Source organism: Equus asinus, chromosome 21 (genome assembly GCF_041296235.1).
Source record: "Equus asinus isolate D_3611 breed Donkey chromosome 21, EquAss-T2T_v2, whole genome shotgun sequence".
Taxonomy (NCBI): domain Eukaryota; kingdom Metazoa; phylum Chordata; class Mammalia; order Perissodactyla; family Equidae; genus Equus; species Equus asinus.
In genome coordinates, this window is record NC_091810.1 from 75,826,969 (window position 1) to 75,851,955 (window position 24,987).

The 24,987-nt window shown below is 35.2% G+C and overlaps 1 protein-coding gene across 2 annotated transcripts in view; it reads left to right on the forward strand.

Moving 5' to 3' along the window:
• TBC1D5 (TBC1 domain family member 5) overlaps positions 1-24,987 on the forward strand; it is a 564,348-nt gene that overhangs the window by 115,527 nt on the left and 423,834 nt on the right. For both annotated transcript variants that reach the window (XM_014842157.3, XM_014842161.3), the window contains exon 3: positions 19,520-19,722. The gene's annotated coding sequence lies outside the window, so the exon portion shown is untranslated. The remainder of the gene's footprint in view (positions 1-19,519; positions 19,723-24,987) is intronic.

The following is a 24,987-nucleotide window of genomic DNA, read 5'->3' on the forward strand; positions in this document are numbered from 1 at the left end:
GCTTCCTTACTTTCTGGCAAAACAACTTGTCACAGGCTTATCTTTGATCTGTTCTGCCCCAGCTCTGGGCAGCCATTTCTCTGAAGAGCTCTGATTGTAGTGGGGGAATGGTATTGGAGATTATGATCTGGGCACGACTGTGGTCATTGCTACTAAACTGTGCTCATCACTATGGAGTCTTGGCTTTTAGACCCTTTTAGAGGACAGAGCTAGGAAATACAGGATTATATTTATACATCTACATCTACATTGGAACATAAATTTATGCATACATGCATACTGATATACATATACAAATTTTAGAAGTTCACACCAGTATCTCTAATTCAAATTCATCTCTACAGGGTTCTTTGTCTTCCACCTTTTCATATTCATATGTCCCTTCTTTCACAGTGAGAACATTGGCTTCCAACAGCACCAGCACATTAACTTATTAGTGCAACTCAATAATACGTCTAAAATAGTTTCAGAATTGGTTCGTTCTATCACCACAACAAACAAGTCTACCAAAAAGAGGTCATGATTTGTTTGAAGTTCTTTCTGCTTCCCCCATTTCAATTCTGTGAGTGCAGTCATGTGCCTTATGACATTTCAGAGAACAGCAAACTGCGTAAACAACAGTGGTCCCATAAAATTAGTACCATGTAGCCTAGGTGTGTAGTAGGCTGTCCCATCTAGGTATGTGTAAGTACACTCTGTGATGTTTGCAAGGTGATGAAATCGCCTAACAGTGTGTTTCTCAGAACATATCCCTGTCATTAAGTGACGCATGACTGTATATGTAATCAAATGTTGTACTTGTAATTACTTGGGTTACTTCTTTCTTTTTTATCCTTCAAGTGTGGATGTGGTATTGATTTGAAATATAGTTAAGTTGACTAGTTTTAGTTTTCTTTAAGCTTTTGCATCTTCCTCCTCCTTCAGATCCTTGTTGATTTAATTTTTTTGAATATGTAGAAAATTATCATTTACTTTTCCAAAAAGTAAAATTGTATAAAAACGTATACTCAGAAAAGTGTCACTCTGTCTTCGCTATTCCACCCCATGCTTTATAGGTAACCAACTTTTTTGTTTTTTAGTTCATCCTTCCTTTTATAAAGATAAGCAGATAAATTTTCTTACAGTTTTTTATTTCCCTTTTCTTACAAAAGGTAGCCTACTGTATATGTTCTTTTGCAATTTGCTTTTTTAATTTATCAATATCCCTTGAAAATCACTCCGTATCAGTTTATAGAGATCTTCCTCATTCATTTTTACAGTTGCTTACTACTTGATTGTGTGTATGTACCATGGTTTGTTTAACCAATCTCTTAGCTTGGGCATTTAAATAGTTTCCGCTGATCTGCAATTGCAAATAATGCTGTGATGAATATCCTTGTGCATATGCATTTTCCTATTATTGAAGGTTTATCTTCAGGGTAAATTCCTGGAAGTGGGATTGCTGGTTCAAGGGGTAAATGATTATGTAGTTTTATTAGATATTGCACTGTTCTCCTGCATGGGGTTGTACCATTTTGCATTTCCACTAGTAATGCACGGGAGTGCCTGTTTCCCCTCAGCCTTGCCACCAGAGTTTACCGTGAAAGTTGCATGTTTCCCCATCTGATAGATGAGAAATCGTATCTCAGTGTACATTTAATTTGCATTCATGTTGTTATGGGTGGAGTTGAATGTCTTTTCATATGTTTAAGAACCACTTTCCGTAGGATATTTGATCTTTCTTTCCTCAGTTTTGAAAGTTTTTTGTAGCAGTATTAGCCATTTATCAGTGATGTATATTGCAAATGTTTTCTCCCAGTTTGTCATCTGTCTTTTGAATTTGCTTGTGGTATTTTTTGTCATGTAAAAGTTTATATTTGAATTTTAATTCTAGTTAGAAAGCCTTTTATAAATTCCCAGGTTTTAGGAGGAATTCAACAATATATATATATTTTTGGACCTATATAGTTTCACTTTTTACGTTTAAATCTCTGATTCATTTGGAGTTTATTTTTATGTACAGTGTGAGAAACAGGTTGGATTTTATCCTTTTTGCCCCCTAGATGTCTATCCATTTGTTAAAAAAACCGTCCTTGTACTAGTGTTTTGTGATATGTCCTCTGTCGTAGCCGAATCTGTTTCTGGACTATGTGTTCTGTTTCTCAGTCTGTCTATTCAGGCAACAGTGCCACACTGTTTTCATTATAGAGCCTTTGTTAGTATGTTTTAATTTCTGTAGTATGTTTTGAGTTTTTTTTCCCCTCCATATCTATTTCTTTTCAGTGTTTCTTAGCTTTTTCTGAAGTTCTCTTTTCCACTTGAACTTCAGTATCAAGTTGTCTAGCTCCAAAAAAAGCTCATTAATAGTTTTATTGGACTCAAATTAAATTTGTAAATTTATGACATGTTGATGTTGAGATATCCTAACCAAGGACAATGTATTTCTTTTCAGTTGTTCAGACTTACTTTTGTGTCTTTTAAGAGCATTTATTTTTCTTCACGAATGTTTTAAACATTTCTGTTTGTTCCTAAGTATTTAATCTTTTTTATTACTATTTGAAATGGGGCTTTCTCATCCATCATATATTCTGTCTGGTTTTATTTGTGTATGTGAGTGTTATTGATTTTTACACGTTCATTTTATATCCTTGTACCTTGCTGAATTCTTTTGTTTCTTGAGTTTTATCATTGATTTTCTAGGATTTTCCACGTATTCCATCATATCATTAGCAGATAGTTTTACTACTTCTTTTCCGGTTCTTCTGCCTACGATTTTTTTTTTCTCTAATAGTTTTGTTGCTTCTTTTCTAATTCTTATTTTTGACTTTTCTAATGATTTTCTCTAAGGATTTCATTGACTAATATGTTCAGGAAAAAAGTAGTAGTAGGCATAGTGGGCATCCTTGCCTTCTTCCTGACCTTAGTGGGAATGAATAATGTTACATTGAGAGCTATCAGTGGGAGAAAAGATAGAACTGCATGAGATAATGCACTGTTTGAAGTGCCTTACAGGCATTATGTGTATTATCATATGTAATTCTCTATAATCTCTTCCATTTCATAGCCAAATTTTTTGAAGGAGTAATTTCTACCTGCCAACTCTTCACCTTCATTTCCTCACCTCACACTCTTCACTCCTCAAATAGATTCATTCAAGTTTCTCCCTTGTCAAAACTAAGGCCACCAGTGAGACCTCTATGTTATTAAATCTAATGGTATTTTTTTTCCATCTTTATCTTTCTTTGTTACTTTTCCTCCCAGTAGCATTCAACATTGCAGACCATGCCTTTTTTTAAATGCATCTTTTCCCCTTAGCTCCCATAAAATCACATTCTTCTGGTTGTTCTTTTCAGTGTTCTCGTTCTTCCTTCTCTGTTTGACCTCTAACAGCATGTTCTAGGCCTCTTCTAAAATTCTATCTTCTTTTTGAACTCTTTATATTGGCTTTCTCGGCAAACCTGTGGCTTAAATTATCATCTATGTTACAGTTATTCTGAGAGTAATGTCTATAGTATACACCTGTCTTCTGAGATCAAGATCTACATGTCCACCTGCTTATCTGATATCCATTTCCACTTTGAGATGTTAACAGTCACTTCACAATGTAAGTTCTAACCCCTCCCCTCAAATGCCTCCAGTTTTGTTTAAGTGACTAGTATCATCATATATCTCTTTGTACAGGCTAGGAATCTGAGCATCATCCTTGATTCTTCTTTTTCACTCATCGCTTTTATCCACTACATTATCAGCTTCTGTGGAATTTATCTCTCCACTCTCTCCAGTTTTCTCTAGCCCAAAGGAAAGGGAGACCCGGTCAACGAGAAGAAACATGATGAGTAAAGAATAGAGATGTTATCTTTGGTAAAATACATAAAATAGAGATATACAAGTAAGATTAGAAGTAAGCTTACAGCTATACTGATTGCAGGAATAAGGAATTTATGTGGTCATTGGGGTGCTCATAGGTAAATGAGATGAGCAGATTACTTTTGCTGCACTTAATAAGATTGGGGGAAAAAAAGGAAGGGACTGCAGATGGGAGACTAGTTAGGAAGCTAGCAGTTATAGCAGCTTTGTTAAGAGGTATTCAGTGCTTATATTAGGATATGATGTTGGAGAATAAAACAAGACAAATTTGATAGATACTATAATGTTATTCACTGAGATATGGCAACAACATGGATTTGAAGGTACAAAAGAGAATTATTGAAGACTTCAAGAGTTCCTTACAAAGTGATGCAGGTAGAGTGGAAAGTTTTGGGGAAAGATGATGACTTCTGTGTTTGATATATTGCATATAAGGTGCTGATATGGACTATCAGGTGGAGACGTGTAGGGAATGACTGGAGATGGTGAGTAGGTTTCTTTTCAGTGATAGTGCAGTGACTGTCTAGAGCAGTGTTGAGAAGTCCTTTGAGGCAGCACCCAACCGACTGGCAATGTCTATTTTGGGTGTTATGTACATGCCAGTCATGGTCTAGTTCTTGGGATCCAGGCCAGGACTAGAGACATGAGGACAGAAGGTGATAGTTAAAGGCATGAAATTTGAATGAGATTGCTAAGAAGAAAAAGAAAAAAAAAAGGATGAAAAGAGAAAGGAATCAGCCAAAGAAAGATAGATCCTGGAGAACCCATATTTGTTAATAAGGTGGCAGCATCAGAAAAACAGTCAAAACCTGATAGGTCTCTTGTTAGAAAAAAATTATAGAAACAAGGAAAAGGGAGAATTTTAGGAAGGAGAGCCTGGTTATTAGGGCTACGGAGAAAACAAAGAGTATAACGACTTGGGAAAGGGCATTATATTTGGACCATTGAGAGAACAATTTCAGTATTCAAAAAAGGGCAGAAATTATATAGAAAGGAATTTATACTTTTGTGAAGATAATGTTGAAAAAAAAGTCCCAGCGCCCGGCCCCGTGGCCTAGTGGTTAAGTTCACACACTCTGCTTGGGATCCTGGGCACGGACCTACACACTGCTCCTCAAGTTGTGCTGTGGTGGCATCCCACATAGAGGAACTGGAATGACTTACAACTAGGCTATAACACTATGTACTGGGGCTTTGGGGAGGGGAAAAAAAGAGAAAAATTTGCAACAGATGTTAGCTCAGGGCCAGTTCTTCCAAAAAGAAGAAAAAGTCCCATAAGAAAAATGGAAAGAGTTTTTGAAAAGATAAATAGGCAAGTAATGCTAGTATTTTGCTAAACTTTGAAAAAGTTTATAAAATGTGAAATAAGTAAGTGATAATTTAAAAAATCCATCATGGACTGGAAACAAAATTAGAGATAGGAGTTGAAAAGTATGGTAAGTTAGGCCCTTTTAAAAGGAATGGTTTACATAAACAGTGGGAACCTTCTGGAAGCATACAGTAAAACATTCCTGATTTTTGCACGATATTCAGGTCTAGGAATCAAAAAGCTAGTAAAGAAAATGGTGAGGAATAAGTGCAGGATACCACCGAAGGCTGCATGGGCTGGGTACTGGGCAGGGATGTGGCAAAGTGCTCTCATTTTTGGCAACTGCAAAGTGATATTTTAAGTAAATTGGGCTATGTTTTACTAGGAATAATGAGCTGTGACTGGTTTATTCTGATATAGGAAAGAAATGGGATATATTGGAGACATTTTAGAGTATACCTGGACATATTGGCCCATTCTGATGATCTGGGCAAAATGGTAACCAAAAGGATATTTTAATTACAGAAACAATTGGTATACACATAGAAAGCGATGAAAATGCAACAAATCTGAAAAGGGGAGGTACATTATTCCATTGTTATTAAACCATAGCACTTAATAAATTGTGTAGTTCTGGTTGGTAAATCTTAACGAAATCTTAACCCAACTGTAGAAGACACAAAAATGAAAGACAATAGGGAAAGTAGACATATTAAATAGAAATCAGAAACCTTATTTTTATATATATCCAGCAAACTTTCTGAATTCTCTTATTAAATCTAATGAAGTGTCTGCAGGTTCTCTTGGATTTCTTGACTATCAGATCTGAAAAAATGACAACTTTGTTCCTTCCCTTTGTTACTCATTATGCTCATTTTATTTTTTTTATCTTACTATGCTGTCCTGAGGTTTTACTACAATCTCGAGTAAAAGTGGTGATAGTGAGCATCTGTGTCTCATTCTTTTCTAAACGGTAATGCTTCTGATGTGTTTCCATTATATATTGTATTTGCTATAAATTTTTGGAAAGATGCATTTCATTCACTTAATTGTTTTAAGATAGTTTTCTTCTTTTTCTAGTTAAAATTTGTTTTTAATTTTTAAAGTCATGAATGGTGTTGAATATTACCAAAATATTTTTCTGAATCTATTGAAATAATGCTATAGTTTTGCTCCTAATGGGTTGTGTAACATGCAGTATTTTAACAACAGAAAACCTCTAGCAAATTTGATAAACAAAAAGATGATTATTAGTCTTTTCTCTAGGAAATGGGTGGTCCTTTTTCTCCTTGATTACTGTAGGTCCTGTTCTGAATCCTGCAGGCTGTGGTACTGATTGCAGCTCTTCAGAAGGCAGCAGAAATGAAGCTGAACTGGGGAGAGGGTCAGCTATGAATTTGCAAATGTATTCCAACCTTTTTTTCTTTTAAGCTAAACCTTGGTTTCTTTTCCTTTGTAATCGCTGATAACTACAGGTTACAAATATAAAAAAGAAAACATATTTATAGTTACATGCAGGTATATTAAGTTATTACTTAGAATGAGTACAGAAAGATTAATAATGTGGATTCAAATTTTATATAGAGTTCCAAGTAAAAGTATTAGTCATCTTGGAGGAAGGCTACAAGCCACTACCGGTCATTATGTAAAACTTGAAAATGGATTAAATTTGTATTCCATTTTTATTCACTACCATATATGGAATTTTTTTATAGTGCATGCTAGATGTTATTGAGAAAATATTATAAATTGCAATTTGTATCAGTGAGTTTTAATTACCTCAATCTAATGATACTCTTCTAAATTTCTTGCAAATAATGATTTAAAAAAATTATTACTATTTTTAAAAATAGTTACCTGACTTTTCAGATCATCTCTCTTGTCTGAGGATATTATCTGTATATTACTTTCCAAAAAGATATTCAGGAAAATACCTGATTTAATTCTAATAGCTGTAGAAACTTTTGCATGATTAATACTTCTCTTCAGTAAAATGGAATTAAATGTTGGAGAGGAATTTGATTAAGCTACTTTTTCTCAGTTTCCCCCTCTTTCATATTATGTTAAGCAGAATGGCCAGAGTTGAAATTTCCTGTTTTATCTGAAGCTATTGGTGTGTATTGGGATCCTTCTTTCGGGGCTGTGATATGATTTACTAGTTTGGGGTTATTGTTTTTGTTTTTGTTTGGTATAGAAATGACCTGTTCAAGTGTATATTTTGATTTTAACAAAAAGATTTTTAAAATGTGTGAGCTGAACCCTTGCAAAGGTTTATTATTATATAGTGCTATATTTAACTTTTCTCCTCTGAAGGACATTCTCTCATATTTAATTACATTAAATTAAACCTTTCTTATGCTAATTATTTTTTAAATTTCATTTGTATATTCTAAAAATTATTATATAAAATTTCTATATAAAGTAATAATTACTAATCATAATTTTTCCTATTGAAATACTGTATCAGTTCTTTATTTTGCATTACCAGTAATTATAATATTCTTATGTTCCATATAGTGTAGATAACCAAGATTTTAGTAAAAAAAAAAAAATAAAGATACTTGAGGAAAATTAGACCCTACAGTAGGAGCTTATATGATTGACTTTATGGGGAAAGGGGCAGTGAGGTGAGCAGTAGGGTAATGATGGAATAAGAGACCTGTTTTTCTTGTGTTTTGTTCTATCACAGTTTAGAAGAGGGAGACTAGCAAGATAAATGTGCCTAGAGCTACAGAGCAGGCTTAAATGATTTATCATTTTTTTCAGAGTATGATACAGTAGTCACAACAATTTGGTGAATGATGTTCATCTTTGTGTGAAAAAGTCTATTCAGTATCATGAAAACATCTATTAATACACATAGAAATATAATTTCTGTATTGCATTATTGGATGTTAACAAAATCGCCCCCCGTTTTATTTTTTTAACTCACAGAAGCCTCACAAGATTTGTCTGTTGCAGTGGAGCGTGTTAATATTTACTGTTATGCTTCCCAAAAATGAAGCACGCTTTTCCTGATGTTTTCATCACACAAGTTGATAAAATGAACTCCCACATATGGTGAACTTTGTTTTCCTACATGATCAGGTTTTCTGGTTACTAAAAGATGATCATTTTTCCTTTTTAAAAATATTTGGTCCTGTTTTCTGTGCCCAAACAAAATCTTCTTCAATTTAACCTTTGTGGGATGATTAAAATGGTACTTTAAGTTCTAAAAATCAGAAGTGCTGTTGAGCAGAATTCTAGTTGCTAAAAGTGCCCAATAAACTAGACATTTTTAGTACATGTAATTCAGTGCAATACTTATAATTGAGTTCTGCTAAGATTTGAAGTCCTGAAAAATTGTAGGATTTTCTGACATACATGGTCCTTAGAGTGTTATAAGATTGCTTGTGTGTGTTTGAATTGTGTGGTTTTGTAAGTTTTTAGTATTATGTGACTAATATTTGTTTTAAAAAATCAAGTTAGGGGGCTGGTCCCGTGGCTGAGTGGTTAAGTTTGTGTGCTTTGCAGCCCAGGTTTTCGCCAGTTCGGATCCTGAGTGCGGACCTAGGACCACTCAATCAAGGCATGCTGAGGTGGGCTCCCACATGCCACAACTAGAAGGACCCACAACTAAAATACACAAATATGTACTGGGGGGCTGTGGGGAGAAGAAGGAAAAAACCCACATTGTATACAACTTCTACTTGTGATTAGTTCTCTCTAATGTTATGTGTATACTACTGTCGCCTCACACTTAGGAAAAAAAATCAAGTTAGTGAGTCATTCATTCATGCAAAGACACCCTGAGATTCTTAATTATATGAAGCTAGGAAGGCCAGTCCGTTAAGAAATGCAGCTCAGCTGCTTTGTGAAGAGTTTTTGTTTTGATGAGAGGTTTTTGTTTAAGAAGATAGATTAGCTCAGAAGAGAACTGTACTAATCAAAAGATGGGTGTTGTGGGCATGTGGAAGCCTGAGACTAAGTTCAACTCAAAATATCATGGCTCTTAGCAGGTTAATAAAGTTATATGAAGTGGTTTCTAGGCACCAAATCTTGGTTAAATACAGCTCCAAATAGACTAAGCTACTGAGGGTCAAAATAGAGTAATCATAGTCAAAAGAAAATACACTACAGTATTTTTAAAAGTTATTTTCTTTTAATTCTCATGCTTGAGAATTAAAATGATTTACCAGTCTATTTCCTAAAAATGATTTATACAAAACATAAATATATCCATGATTGAAGCTTATTACCACGTGAGCTCTGTTTTCTGGTCAACATTATTTGTTGTGAGAGCTAGAAGAAGTGGCTTAATTATAAACTTACTGCCCTGTTTTACACATATTCTGACTAAGGAACTCTGTTAGGTGTCAAAACAAGTCTAACCCTCTGGCAAAACTGACGAGTTCTTCATAAGGAAATTCTGGAATTGCCTTTAGGAGATACTTTAGTAATCTCTTTGGAACCCTTTCCAATTGGTTATGTCAGCTTAGGGGAGAGGATGGAAATAGGCCACAGATCTGAATTTTCTAGTTTTGCTATCATTTCTTCTTCTTTTTTTTTGTTTTAAAGATTGGCACCTGACTTAACAACTGTTGCCAATCTTCTTCTTCTTTTTTTTTTCTGCTTTTTATCCCCCAATTCCCCCAGTACATAGTTGTATATTTTAGTTGTGAGTCCTTCTAGTTGGTGGCATGTGGCTCGCTGACTTAGCATGGCCTGATGAGCAGTGCCATGTCTGCACCCAGGATCTGAACCTGTGAAACCCTGGGCCGTCAAAGCGGGGTGCCTGAACTTAACCACTTGGCCATGGGCCAGGCCCCACTATCATTTATTCTTATTATGGTAATTTTGTATTTCAAGACTTATTCTAGGATTTCTGTATTCATTGCATTTATACTAAGGAGTCTCAGGATATATCTTGGCTTTGTCTGGCTAATCTGCACACTGGCTTTAGGGATATTTGAGAAGAAATGCAATTAAAGAAGTCTTATTCTCAATTGTATATGTATGTATGGTCTATCAACGATAACATATTGAAAACTCGGAATTTGTAGTTTAGAAAGTTTAATCTTACATTAATGCCTACCACATCAACTGAAGCACAGAGCTTGGCTAGGTACATTTTCAGAGAGAGCCTTCCTGTAGTACTGAATGCAAGAGATAATGTATTTCAGAGTGAAAATAAGTAGATAAATTGGTGTCTAAGCTCCATGAATCACAGATTTCAATGTTATGAGCCCATGGTACGTGGTTAGAGGACACAAACTTCACTCTCAATGGTAGGTTTTCAAGGTACTCCAGTGAGATAGAGATAAAGAAATCACTTTAATTCACCACACGATTTTGATTTATATTACACTCATAGGTATACTTGAAGGCATTTTGATGTTGTATAAAGGGTATGGCTTGTGGAGTGTCATAGACCTGAATATGGTATTAAATAAGTTTAGTTAACAATGCCAGCATTTTTTCATCTTTATAAATGGGAATAATGGTATTAAGACTTTTTCATAGAGCTGTTATGGGCGTTAAATAAAATGACATTTTCTAAAGAAGAGGCTGTCTTTTGGGACATCTTCCCTCGCCCTCACCCCCACCTCAAATATCATGGGCTGAGAAATTAATATCATCAGGCATTGCTCAGAAGGGCAGTTACAAGTTTAAAAGTACATTTTCCATATTGGTAGTCTTTAGATAAGGCCATTTCTGAAAGTTTTCATTGAAAGATAGTAGTATTTCAATGAATATTTAGGCCATCATGTTTTAAAAGCAGCAACAGTTTTAGATTAGGTAACCTAGTCTATAGGGCTTTTTTCTTCCTTCCACAAATATTGCTCTGGAAGATGACCCACTTGTTCACTCACTTATGCAATAAGTGGTCCAGTATTGAGGACTGGGAAGAATGTCTCACGATGTAGGGTTACCAGCCTTTTTGAAACCTTCAACAAACCTTTTTAAACCTGTCCTTATAGGAACATGGTAGTCACCTCCCCCTTCTAACTTGGATGAGAGAAATAACCATAAAGATGAGAGAAATAACTGTAAAGATAAACACAAAAGACTTCAAGGGTCGTTTCTTAAAAGATGACTTTGGGCAATTTTTTTTTTTTTTATATCCTTAGAATTGGGTGCCTTATTTGTGCTTCTGCCTTTGGAGAGTAATAGTAACCAACTGCATTAGAGTTCTTGCTGAATTTCCAGTATCCAAAATAGAAAACATTAATTTTAAAAACAACTTTATAACCAATTTTGGTTATAAAACCAAAAGTTTTGGTATATTATGTTTATCATATTTATGATTTTCTTCTTTTCATTTCACCAATTTATAATCTTTTAACCTTATGGAGCATTTTTCTTATGGGATTTTGAATATTCTTAGTGTTATATATTTTATTGCAATATGAGACCATAGTAATAATTTTGCTTGGAATTTTGAATAAAGTGTTTTTAAGAATACATTTATAAAGTTACCCTTCTGAGTATCAAAAAAGTGACATTAGTAATGTCACTGCTGTTTTGTTGAGTTAATAGATTGAAAGGACTGATACATGTGTGATCTTCTTGTATTTATTTTGCTGGAGTGTTAGTTTCAAATCTACTAAACAAGAAACCTAATGCAAACTTTAAAATTTGCTGGATTATTTATACCTATAACTTGCCAACTTTGTAAAGAGAGTACTCAATTGGTTATATTTCTAGGCTTGCAATGTTGTTTAGAACTAAGGAGACTTTCTAAAATAAAATCTCAAATAATTGTGGAATTAGTGGTGAGATTTATTTTCTAAACTTCACTTTAGTCAGTGAATTCAACTGACTTAATGTTATAAAGGTTAGCAAGATTAAAATTCCATCATTCCTTCCTTCCTTTCGTTCTCAGCATACCTTTCTGCGGGTACAGGATACCGAGGTGGCATATATATGAAGTGATATAGTATGTGCTTTTTTTCTTAATCCCTTTCTCTTCCCACTTTTTTTATTTCTTTCATGGCACGAATAATTTGCCTAACTCCTAGATTAGAAACCTTGGAAATTTACTAAACTTATTTCCCGTCTTCCATTTCTGTGTCTAGGTGCTACCATTTTTCCTGTGTTCTTTTGTATCTCAGTCCTCCATTTCTATAGCTGTGTGCTAGATTGGTTGTTAGTACTCTACTGCCATTGGAATTATCTATCTAAAATACTGACTAAATACCTGATAATTGATTCAGCCATTTTTCTATGCTGCTAATGATTAGCAACATTAGATTTCCTTTGTTTCTTTTTGAAAAGGAGCTAACAGAAAGTGAGATCAATAAAGGAACAGTAGTTTGGTAGTAAAGTACGTGATGGGAAAGTCATGAGCCACAAAGCAAAAGAAGTATGTGTTAAATAATTGAGTCCTTTGTGGGGTTAACTTATGATCTGTTCTCTCTCTAGTTTTAATTAGTTTTGTCCACTTCTGTTTTCTGAGAACTAAAGCTTCCTTAGAATTCTAGAACAATTTGGGACAGTGATTACTTTTCATAGACTTTCCTCCAGTGCAATGTGTTGTTTTTTTGCACAGTTTGAGAAGATAAATTACAGTGTTTATTGGCTAAGAGGTGACAGACAGGTGATGTTACAGAAAGACAATAGATTACAAAAAAGGAACTCTGAAACGAATGGAATAACATAAGGAGGAGTAGTTAATGAGATGTGGAATAATTTAATAGGTCTAGAACTGGGAATTTAGAATACAAAATAAAATTATATGGACAGTGCCTAAAGTTTCAGCCTGTTTAATCTAAAATAATTTCTTCACAAATCTTATTTATTTTCATCTTAGTTATGGGAACATACTTAAGGGAATACTTTAATTTTAATTACAAACGTGCCTATGTCCTTACTGTACTGTGAAGGATGTCCACTTTGAAAAATCCCATGCCTTATGTCTGCCACAGAAGATAGACAAAGACTTACACAAGCTTAAGAGAATTTTTCATCTCTTGGAGTTAGGTTGAATCTGTAGCTTTCTTAGAGAAACTACAGTTCCTGGAATGGTCTAACTTTTCATGGCGTGTTTAGACTGGTCTTCAAGATCGGAATGAACCTCAAGTGCCTAAAGCAACTCTCAGAATTGACCCAACTTCTTTTGGTTCGTTTAAACAGTGATTGAGACTAATCTGATTCTTGTACTTAAGCTAATTTGAACTAGCTTGATCCTAAGTGGAACCCAGGATGTAGAGAAGAGAGGTAATCTTGTTGGTATCAAGAGAAATATTAGAAGATATAATCTTCAAATCACAAAAAATTCTCTTGCATTGTACGTACATTGGTTTTTGTTTTGCCTGGAGCTTAGGGTAGTGTGGCATCTAATTTGGTACCAGCTATGGTTAGTGAAAAAAAGAGCATGAATATTTGGGAGAAAAGAATGTTATATACTGTTATGAGGTGAAGAGTCATTTTGGAAGTGAAGATATGTTTTATTATTAGGACAGCCTGGAAGCACTTTATTTACCATAAAAGCCAGAGGAACAGATTTATATTGTGTCAGTATTTTGGGGATCGTTGGCTGTAAAAAGGTTTATAATGTTAAGGGAGTTCACGAGTAGAGTAAGTAATGGTCGGGTAAATTACATGTCTCATTGCCTTTAAATTGATGTAGAATGCTGAATGGTTATAAATGGACTCTGAGATCAGATCACTTGGGTTCAAATCCCTGCGTTACCATTTGTTAGCAATGAGATTTTGGACAAGTTAGTGTCCTTAAATTCCTCTTAGCTGTTTTCTTTGGGGGGGGGGGTGTTGGGGAGTGGAGGTGAGGAGGCATTAAATGAGATATTCCATATACATATCAGTATCTTAGTATAGCATTGATGTTATTGTTACTCTCTTTTAAGTGACTTTTATTATCTTTGGCTTACTATTCCCTATCATGGTCTTCATGTAAGTCATGGGGTTAAAAAAAACCAGAAAGAGACCTTGAGCGGGTATTTTCTTTGCTTCAGAGGAATATAAGGCGATACTGTGTAATAAACTTTAAACTGTAACTCTTCACATTTAGCTTCACAGATAAGCCTTGAAAGACTAACATTCGTCTTGACATTTCAAAATTTAAAAATTAAAATTCAGTTAACCTTGGGTGAAAGTTGGGTGTTTTGGAACTTACTAGAATCTCTGATCCACTAGAATATTGTTAAAGGCGGCCGTGACTCAATGTCAGTAGATCAGGTTAATGGGAGCTGCTGGGACAGTGACTAGAATGTATACTTCCATAGTGACAGATGTGGTTCATGTGGAAGGGAAGCTGGACATACTTTACTTTTTTAAGTCATCTGAAGTGTCTGGAAATACAGTAGACATTTTCTGTCCTGAATGCTACTTTGGTACTAGTGTACGTTAGAACCCGTTGGTGTTGCTGAGCAGGGTTGTATGTAAGCTTTCATTCCATTTTTTTGGAGAACTGTTACTATATTGGATCCTCTTAAATATTTCTAAGATTCTTTACTAATCAATAATATGTTTTATTAACCAAAGGTTAACTTCTGCAACAAAATTTTCTTTATGAACCATTCATCTCTCTTAAACATTTCTGTATCTTTTGACATATATATCCCTAAATGACTTAGTTTTAATCATAAGATTAAAATCTGTGTTAAGGAAAATCAAATCTGATGGAGGTATTTTATGTATAGCTTTTGTTTAATCATCCCTCTTTCTACTGAAAGGGAACCTTGATAGTAGTTGTTCAGAAAAATATCTGAAATCTTAATATTAAGTTGGGTACAATTTAATTGGACTAAATGAAGTAATATATACATTCAATGAATAATTTAAAAATTATGCGCCTGAAGAATGGAAAATGGTGGTTGTTGGTAGTTCTCTTTTAGAAAACTTGAAGAGTCATCTATTTCTTGTGGTATCAGACTCTTTGAGAGGGTCTGCTTGGAAATCTCCATTTTAAGAAGCTTCTTAGCTGATTTTTATGCACAGTAAAATTTTAGAACCACTGCTGAATTCTCTATTGACAGCTCTTATGATATTAGCTTCTGGCTCCTTTTCATGGAAGCTACTCTTCCCCAGTTGGGGGAAAACAGAGTTGAGCTGAGGTAGCTGTTCCATGCCCTATACTGTGAAATTTCCAAAGTTTTCGGTATCATCCTTAGTTTCTGCTCAAAGTCCTCTGTCAGTTGGCACTCCTGTGGTGAAGGAACATGTCATGTTACTAGCGATTTACAACTCAGTGGACTGTGATAGAGGCTTCACATGTTTCCTAAAATGTCAATATTTCCTAGCAAGAGAGGAATTGCAGGTGAGGACGTGTAAGAGAGCTTAAGTAGTCTTCTGGGTCCAGAGTTTAAACTGAGGGTGATTTATTTTAAAGCCCAGACTCTTGGCACTATACATGCTACCCTCCTTTTGAGTGGAAAGAACATGGGCTGTGGTGGCTCTGGCCTGGAAGTATGCCTCTATCACTTACTGGTTTTGCCAGCGACTATATACTTCCCTAAACTTCAGCTACCTCATCTGAAAAGTAGGCACAATAATTATTAAACTCTGAGGTTATTGTGAGGATTAGTGACTGGAAGCACATTTTTGGAGTGCTTCAGTCTGTTTTTATACTTCGGTCCCAGAGTAGGCTTTTCAGTAAAATGATGACTATTATTTAGCAACTTATTGGAGTTAACCAATTATAGGCTAAGTGAGTTTGTCAAATTATGAAATATGTATTTTCCTGTTCTGATGTGGTATGATAGCTAGAAACGAGGAAGATACTGGATGTGTGAAGGAATTTTCCTTTGGACACAGAATGTAGGCCTCTTTTTTTACTATCCATATTCTGGTAAAATCTACACTTGATTCTAGCCCAGACATTTCTCAAAGCTCCGCACTCTTCTTATAGCTCCAGATGTTTACACTGAAATACCTACAGGACATCTCCAACAGATAACTCCTTAACATGTCCAAGTCTAAACTTAGGCTCTTTCTTCCAACAAACTGATCTTCTTCCAGGGTTCCTTTCATCAGTGAACAGAATTGCTATCCATTTGCATCCTCCACAAAATTTGGTCTTTCACTAAATTCTGCTGTTTGTTCTTCTATAAATCTCTTTCTACTTGTTGTTCTCCATCTTCATCACCATCACCTTAGTCTAAGTTACTGTCATCTCTGACCTAACTCCTCCTCTGCCTCCTCTTGCCCCTCTCTGTAATTCAGCCAAGTTTGATATTTTTTTCAGTGTACAGTTGATTGTCATACCTTGTTTAAAACCATTCCATGATTTTGCCTTACTTACTTTTTCTGCCCCATTTTGTTTCACATACTTTCCCTGTCTAGCTGTGACTAGCCTCTCTGCCTCTCTTTCTTGACTTTGAATGTGCTCATCTCATTACTGCTTTAGACCTTTGCACTTGCTGTGCCCAGGAGCATTTTCCATAGCTTTCAGATCTCCTCTTTAGGTCTTTGCTGAACTCTGGGCTAAATCAAGTCTCCTGTTATAAAATCTCATGGCTTTCCCCCAGCCCCCATATTTTTAATAGCATTGATCTCTGTTTGCAATTATGTATTTGCATGATTATTGGATACTGTCTGTTTCCCCAAGTAAAATGTTAGTTGTAGAAGAGCTAAGACAATTTCAGTGTCTAAAAGGCCTAGAACACCCCTATAAACTGATAAGAAATATTAAATGGCTGATTGAAATGCATAACTAGGTAATTAAAATACAAAGTGATTAATTCTAAAGTTAGGTAAGTACAGATGGAGTCACAGTGTTGGCATGTTAAGCATTGTTATTTGGGAATATTTTAGTTATTGTAGCATTAGTTTGATCAGCCTCTAATTTTACTTTGTCTATTAAAAATAAAGATTAGTAATATTTCAATTTTGAATTTCCCAGTACAGATTGAGAACTTCCAGAAGTTGATTGTACTTGAGTGAGCTTTAGAGTAAAAACCTTTCCCCTTTCTTCACATCTGCACAGTATTTGAAGTTTACAATTCAAAAAAAGATATAATCAGTTACACACTTCTTGATGTTTACTGTATGGAATGTGTTCATTTATGTTAGTTGCCTAAGGCATAACATTTTTGAAGTACTACCAAAACTCACAAAGACAAGAAATCATAGATGTTATAATAGGTTTCTCAGCTCTTATAAAAGTGAAAAAGAAATCAGGAAGATTAATACAATATTGGAATTATGCTTTTATGTTGCTTTTTGGTATTTGGACCTTAATTTACTGCATGACTATTATTGGCACATTGAAATGTTCTGTGAAAACTCTTAAAGACTTTAGTATTTTCTTGAAAATTCGTTTAGTACTGTTGTTTACATTTTAAAATTAGTGCTTTCAATAAGATTTTGATTTCCATCTATCCTGAATTCTCCCTAGGAGTGCACAACTTCAAAAATAAAGAGGCATAGTCAGCAGAAAAAAGAGGTGGTCTGGGCATTTATGCGTTAAATATGCATGTTAATTAGGAAAAAAATTAGAAAAATATGAAAACAGATGTTACATAAATTATTGCAGTCCCAGGGCAGCAGTAACTTATACACTGACAATAATTTTTATATGTGCATGTGTATATCTATTTCTAGATTTCTCAATATTTATGCAATTCCATAGGGAATAACTAGAAAAAGAACTGATAGATCCTTTCAGTGCAACTATGGTAAACATTCCTTCTGCATATGGATTGCTGGGGGTGTTTGGTTGTTTCATACAGCATTACTGTACAGAGAGCCTTCCATGTTTCCTAATTCTGCCTTTAGTCTTTTTCTTCCCTTGGTTTCTCTGGTGGATGTCAATGAGATCTTTTGTTGGATATATCCTGTCAGAACAAGAAGGTAAATTACAATCCCAGCAGTGTAAGAAATGTAAAATTGACCTGGGTGTAAAGTGTGTCTTTAGAAACAAAACAAATTACAACTACTCAGGTCACTGATTGTAGTGTCACTTTTTCTTTTGGTTACCGTCACACTTTCTGAAGAAATAGCCATCGTTCTCTGAACAGTATTGACACAGTAGTCTGGCAATATATATTAAGTGTTGCATAAACATTCATCAGATACACATATGTTGGGATAATTGAAAGAGATTTGAATGTCTTTCACTCTAAAGAGTCATCCATAGAATAAAAATGGTCTGTATTTTTACAAGGGAAAGATGAAAAATAGAGACATGCTTTATTTTCGTGATGTAGCAGTTTTTAGTTCAACCGTACAGAGAAGCCATGTAACTATATTGTTGTCCAAGGAACCACTGACAATATTTAGATATTTTCCATAAGCATGTTACATAATTTAGAAACGTGTTGTTTGTAACTTTCTGGATAAGCTTGAAAGTTAAAATAAGGAAATACTACATCACAATGTGATAAATCATTCTCTTTATCAAACAAACAAAACATGAATTGTATTTATCACAAAAGCATAAAACAGTTTCTGGAAATCTGTCTAGAGATCAATGCCACATGCATTTGTATTCTTTAGAAATCATAGTTTGTTATTTGGTTTTAGTAGCATATGATGCTAAAGTATGTTTTAAGAAATTACTGTCTTTTGAATGTCAGTAGGTTTCAGTTACATCTCTTATAATATTTTTCAGTTCTATGTTATTGATTTATGTTTTGCATTATATTACCTAACTGCTGTTGACCTTTTGTACATATGCTGAGCCGCCAATAAGCTCTAAGAAAGAAAGCTAATATAGAAAGAAATCTAGAGGAGAGTGATAATAATATGTTTAGTAATTTATTAAGAAATCCTTTACTTAAATTGGGTAGTTATTTAGGAAATTCAGTTGTCATTCTTGCAGATTTTATGTAGATATATTTATGTCATATAATTTGTAGAAGTATGTTACTAAAGATGATAAGATTTTTTTTCTCTGGGCAAAAAGAGTATGGAAATTAATTTTTAATTTACATATAATATTTACTTGCCACACTGAAACATCTGTATTCTAATTTTACATTTTATTAGTGTTCTGGAATCTATTTTCCCTGGAATTTTTTTTCACATTTAATTTCAAATATCTAATTTCCACTTTTTATTTTATGTGATTTTAATACTTGATATTATTTTACTATATATTAGAATAGCGTGTTCATTATTTGAACACTTTTTTATCATTTCAATGAAATGAAGTAAGAGGTAATTTGTTTTATATTGCGATGTTTTGGATTTTTTTTGTATTATAATGCCTTTTATCATAGGTATTATAAAATGACTCCCTTTCTTCCAGGAGTTAAAATAGGTGATGAAAAGAGTGATTAATGAGTAGGCTAACATTTGTCCCCTAAGAGCATAAAATATTATGACAAATATTTTCAGCCTGCTTTTGCATTGTTTGCTTTGCTTTACCTTTCCTTCTGGAATAAGAATATTTGAAACTATTTTACTTACTTATTTTTCTAGGTATTTGCTGTTTTTCCAGAAGCTCAGTTGAGGGAGAACTCAGCCGATCTCTATTTCTTGATTTATTTCCTATTTGCCAACCGAGACTTGTATTTGGAGAACTCTGTTGTACCAAGCCTGAAGTCATCTTTGACCCATAACAAGAGCAGCATGCATTTTCAATTGTCAAATAGATTTGTGGATCAGTAAACTTCTCCTGAAAGGTAAGCATATATTTATGCAAAATGTACATAGTCTTTTCCGGCTGCCATAACAAAAATACCATAGACTGGCTGATTTATAAACAATAGAGGGGCTGGCCCCGTGGCTGAGTGGTTAAGTTCGTGCGCTCCACTGCAGGCGGCCCAGTGTTTCGTTGGTTTGAATCCTGGGCGCGGACATGGCACTGCTCATCAAACCACGCTGATGCAGCGTCCCACATGCCACAACTAGAAGGACCCACAACGAAGAATATACAACTATGTACCAGGGTGCTTTGGGGAGAAAAAGGAAAAAAAATAAAAATCTTTAAAAAAAAATTAAAAAAAAAATAGAAATTTATTTTTCACAGTTCTGGAGGCTGGGAAGTCCAAGATAAGGTACCAGCAGATTGGTGTCTGGGAAGGGCCTGCTTCCTGGTTTGTAGACAGCCATCTTGCTGTGTTCTCACCTGGTGGATAGAATGAGAGAGCTCTCTTGAATCTTTTATAAGGCACTAATCTCATTCATGAGAGCTCCATCCTCATTACCTAATCACTAGCAAAGCCCTCACTACTAATACCATTACATTGGAAAATAAGATTTCAACATATAAGTTTTGGGGGGACATAAACATTCATTCTGTGACAACACCTTACTCTAGTAATGTCTGCTATAGATTTGTGTACAAAAAGTGTGTGTGTATGTATATATTTGTGTATTTATACACTTCTGCCAGATTTATGTTGCAGGCTTCCTCAGGGAATAATGCTGCCCTCTAACACAGTTACTCTATGTTGTCTCTGTTAACACAGTTAACGGGGTTCCCTGATCGGTTTCTTTCTACCTCCTGTATCTATTCACTAGCTTCCAGTCTTTTCGTTTTCCTTGTTTTTTCATTCTTTTTTAAGTGAGCCTTTGGGGGGCTTTGAAAATGTTTGCCCAGCCGCAGACTTCTAGCACATTCCTTAGGGAACACTTTTGGTGTCCATATCTCTTTCCTTTTCTCTTCCCCTTGCCTTCTCACCTATTTCCCTACCTCCAGACATGCATTAAATTTGTTAGAGGAGTAGCAGAATTAGAGTGATTGAACTTAGAGTTGAAGGTTTCTCAGATAGGTAGCATTCACAATTTTTTTTTTACCACAATCGATAGTAAGCAATAAATTTTACATTTATGAGCTATTTTCCACAGAGATGAAACAAAAATTGAAACATTTCTTACCCAAGCTACCTGGAGGTTGTGCCTTTTTCTATTTTTTGTATATTTCGTATACTAGATGCTGCTGCCCCATAACTAAATGTATTTCCCTATCCAATAATGGATCATCTTTTCAGTTGCAAAAACCATACTTTAGATCACTGAGATGTTTGTTCATGACTGACTTATTGGGAAAGTAAATGCAATCAGGCGATTTATTTTCTGTCTCAGTCAAGCTGCCTTTTCTCCTGTCTTCTCTGTGCTCTCTCACCATTCACTATACGCTATCAAATGACCTGGTGAAAAAACTGGGTAATTGCTGGGAAACAATAGAACACTTATTTCATTCTTGTATAGTAAGAACACAGGTACAAATGATCAGTTCTCAAAATTTGTAATGGGGTCAAATCTTTGATAGAATCAGCCCTTTATAGTAAGTTGTATAGTTTTTTATTCTCATTCGTTCTATCTGTGTAAATTGTATGTGTGTACTGATGCCTTGAAATTATTCTTGGTTTAAAACACTTTTAACTTGTTAAGTCCTGTATTATCAGCTTAGGATAACCCAGATTCTTTTCCAAACTTGTCACTTCTGTTACCTGTTGCCATTTTATTTACTATTTTTATACTTTTAATAAATTGCAAGCATTTTTTCTGATGTTAAGAGAGATATTGTGTTAGAAAGCTTGGTATATATAGAAAAGTAAAAAAAAGATAAAAATTATTCCTAATCCAGTGCAGCAAAAGCAGTTCTAAGAGGGAAGTTCATAGGCGGTACCTCAGGCAAAATGGCGGGGTGAGCTGACTCGGGAATCTCTCTCCTCCAAAATACAACAAAGGATTGGAAAAACTGAATTTCAGAGAATAAATCTAATGCCAACACGTTAGAGACCTACAATACCAAGAAGGCGGAGATCATAAACCATACTTATGGCCTCGGAGGCGCTGGAATGGTAGGAGAGAACATCGCTCCCTCCCCTAGAGTCTGCAATTGCTGTGGCGCGGGTCGGGAAGGAGCAGGGTAGGGGCCGCGCGACCAGGGGATCATCCAGGACTCCTGCCGCTGATTCAGTGGAGACCCGCTGATGGGGGGAAAGCTTCCGTCTGCGGGGACCCCATAAATCAAGGGCCTTGGGAGACCAGAGAACAGAACTGATCTGAACCCAGACCGGCTCACGAGAATAGCAGCCTTTCCCTCCCGGCAAAGCCACTGGGTGCAGCCATCTTGCCCGAAGGCGGAGAGCTCATAACACATGGCTCTCGACCCCCCTCTAGTGGCAACAGGCTGTAACTGCAACCGAATTCTACCACCATGCGAATAAACCGCTCCTCTACCATCCAGCAATTTATAAAAGCCCCAGAACAGAAGGAAAACAATAAAAATATAGAATTAAGTCCTGAGGACTTGGAATTAGGTAAACTAAGTGATAATGAGTTCAGAGCAGCTATAATCAAAAAACTCAATGAGGTAGAGAGAAAGATAGAGAAACAAGCCGAGTTCTGAAGTTACTTCACAAAAGAGATTGAAATCATAAAGAAGAATCAAACAGAATTACTTGAGATGAAAAACACAATGGACCAGATAAAACAGAATACTGATTCCCTGAATGCCTGTGTAGACACCATAGAAGAGAAAATTAACATAATTGAAGATAGACAGGCTGAATGGCTCCAGACAGAGGAAGAAAGAGAACTAAGAATTAAAAAAAACGAGGAAAATCCCCGAGAGATAGTGGATTCAATGAGGAGTAAGAACATAAGGATCATAGGAATTTCCGAGAATGTCGAAAAGAAAAATGGAGCAGAAAGTGTGCTTAATGAAATTATTGACGAGAACTTCCCAAATCTAGAGATTGACAGAGAAATGTGTGTAGAGGAAGCTTTCAGATCTCCTAGATTTGTCAATGTAAAAAGACCTACTGCAAGGCACATAGTAGTAAAATTGGCAAGAAGGAAAGATAAGGAAAGAATACTCAGGGAAGTAAGAAAAAAGAGAATAACCTATAAAGGAATCCCTATCAGACTGTCATCGGATTTCTCTACAGAAACCTTACAAGGTAGGAGAGAATGGAGTGATATATTCAAAGCTTTAAAAGATAAAAATCTTCAGCCAAGAATACTCTATCCAGCAAGAATTTCCTTCAGATGTGAGGGAGAAATTAAATCTTTTCCAGACAAACAAAAGTTAAGGGAATTTGTAACTAAAAGCCCTCCACTACAAGAAATCCTCAAGAAGGCTCTCATACCTGAAAAAAGAAAAAAGGGAGAAAGGGGTCACAATCCACAGACTAGGGAGACCGATAGATAGAACCAGAACAGGATAGCAAATATTCAACTATAGCATTAGGGTAAAGGTAAGGAAACTACCAAAGCAAGGATGATCTTATCACTCTAACTACAAATTCATAACACAAGTTGGAATAAGAAATGAAAATAATTATTTAGGAGGGGAAGAGCAAAGGGTCTAAATCAGTATTGGTCGAGTAAGTAAGAGACCACCAGAGAATAGACTATATTATACACGAGATTCTAAATACAAACCTCAAGGTAGACACTAAAATAAAATACAGAACAGAGTCACAAATCATAAATAAGGAAAAATCTAAGAAACCCAGCATAAGAAATTGCAGTATTAAATGGGTAGTCTAAAGCACACAGGAAAAGAAATGCAGGAAAACAAGATAATGAGCAACAGATTGACAGCATTATGTCCACATGCATCAATAATCACTCTCAGTGTAAACGGATTGAACTCTCCAATAAAAAGACACAGAGTGGGAAAATGGATTAAAGAACAAGATCCAACAATTTGTTGCCTCCAAGAAACACACCTCAACCCCAAGGACAAACACAGACTTAGGGTGAAGGGGTGGAGGACAATACTTCAAGCTAATAGCAAGGAAAAAAAGGCAGGTGTTGCAATTCTTATATCAGACCAAGTGGATTTCAAAATAAGACAGGTAAAGAGAGACACAGAGGGACAATATATAATGATCAAAGGGACACTTCATCAAGAAGAAATAACGCTTATAAATATCTATGCACCCAACACAGGAGCACCAAGATTCATAAAGCAACTATTAACAGACCTAAAGGAAGATGTTAAAAACAACACAATAATAGTAGGGGACCTCAACACCCCACTCACATCAATTGACAGATCATCCAGACAGAAAATCAACAAGGAAATAGTGGAGCTAAATGAAAAACTAAAACAATTGGACTTAATAGACATATATAGATCACTCCACCCTGAAAGAGCTGAATACACATTCTTCTCAAATGCACATGGAACATTCTCAAGGATAGACCATATGTTGGGAAACAAGGCAAGCCTCTACAAATTTAAAAAAATTGAAATAATAACAAGCATCTTCTCTGATCATAGTGCTATAAGGCTAGAAATTAATTACAAGAAAAAAGCTGAGAAAGACACAAAGATGTGGAGACTAAATAACACACTACTGAACAAGCAATGGATCATGAAGAAATTAAAGAAGAAATAAAAAACTACCTGGAAACAAATGAAAATGATAGCATGCCATACCAACTCATATGGGATACAGCAAAAGCTCTATTAAGAGGAAAATTCATCGCAATACAGGCACATCTTAACAAACAAGAAAAATCCCAAATAAGCAATCTTAAAGTACACCTAACTGAACTAGAGAAAAAAGAACAAATATAGCCCAAAGTCAGCAGAAGGAGAGAAACAATAAAAATCAGAGCAGAAATAAATATTATTGAAATGAAAAAGACAGTAGAAAGGATCAATGAAACAAAGAGCTGGTTTTTTGAGAAGATAAATAAAATTGACAAACCCCTAGCCAGACTTACAAAGAAAAAAAGGGAGAAAGCTCAAATAAACAAAATCAGAAATGAGCGGGAGAAATAACAACAGACTTCGCAGAAATACAACGGATTGTAAGAGAATACTACAAAAACTATATGCCAACAGAATGGATAACCTAGAGGAAATGGATAAATTCTTGGACTCCTACAATCTCCCAAAGCTCACTCAAGAAGAGGCAGACAATTTGAACAGACCAATCACAAGGAAAGAGATTGAAACAGCAATCAAAAACATCCCA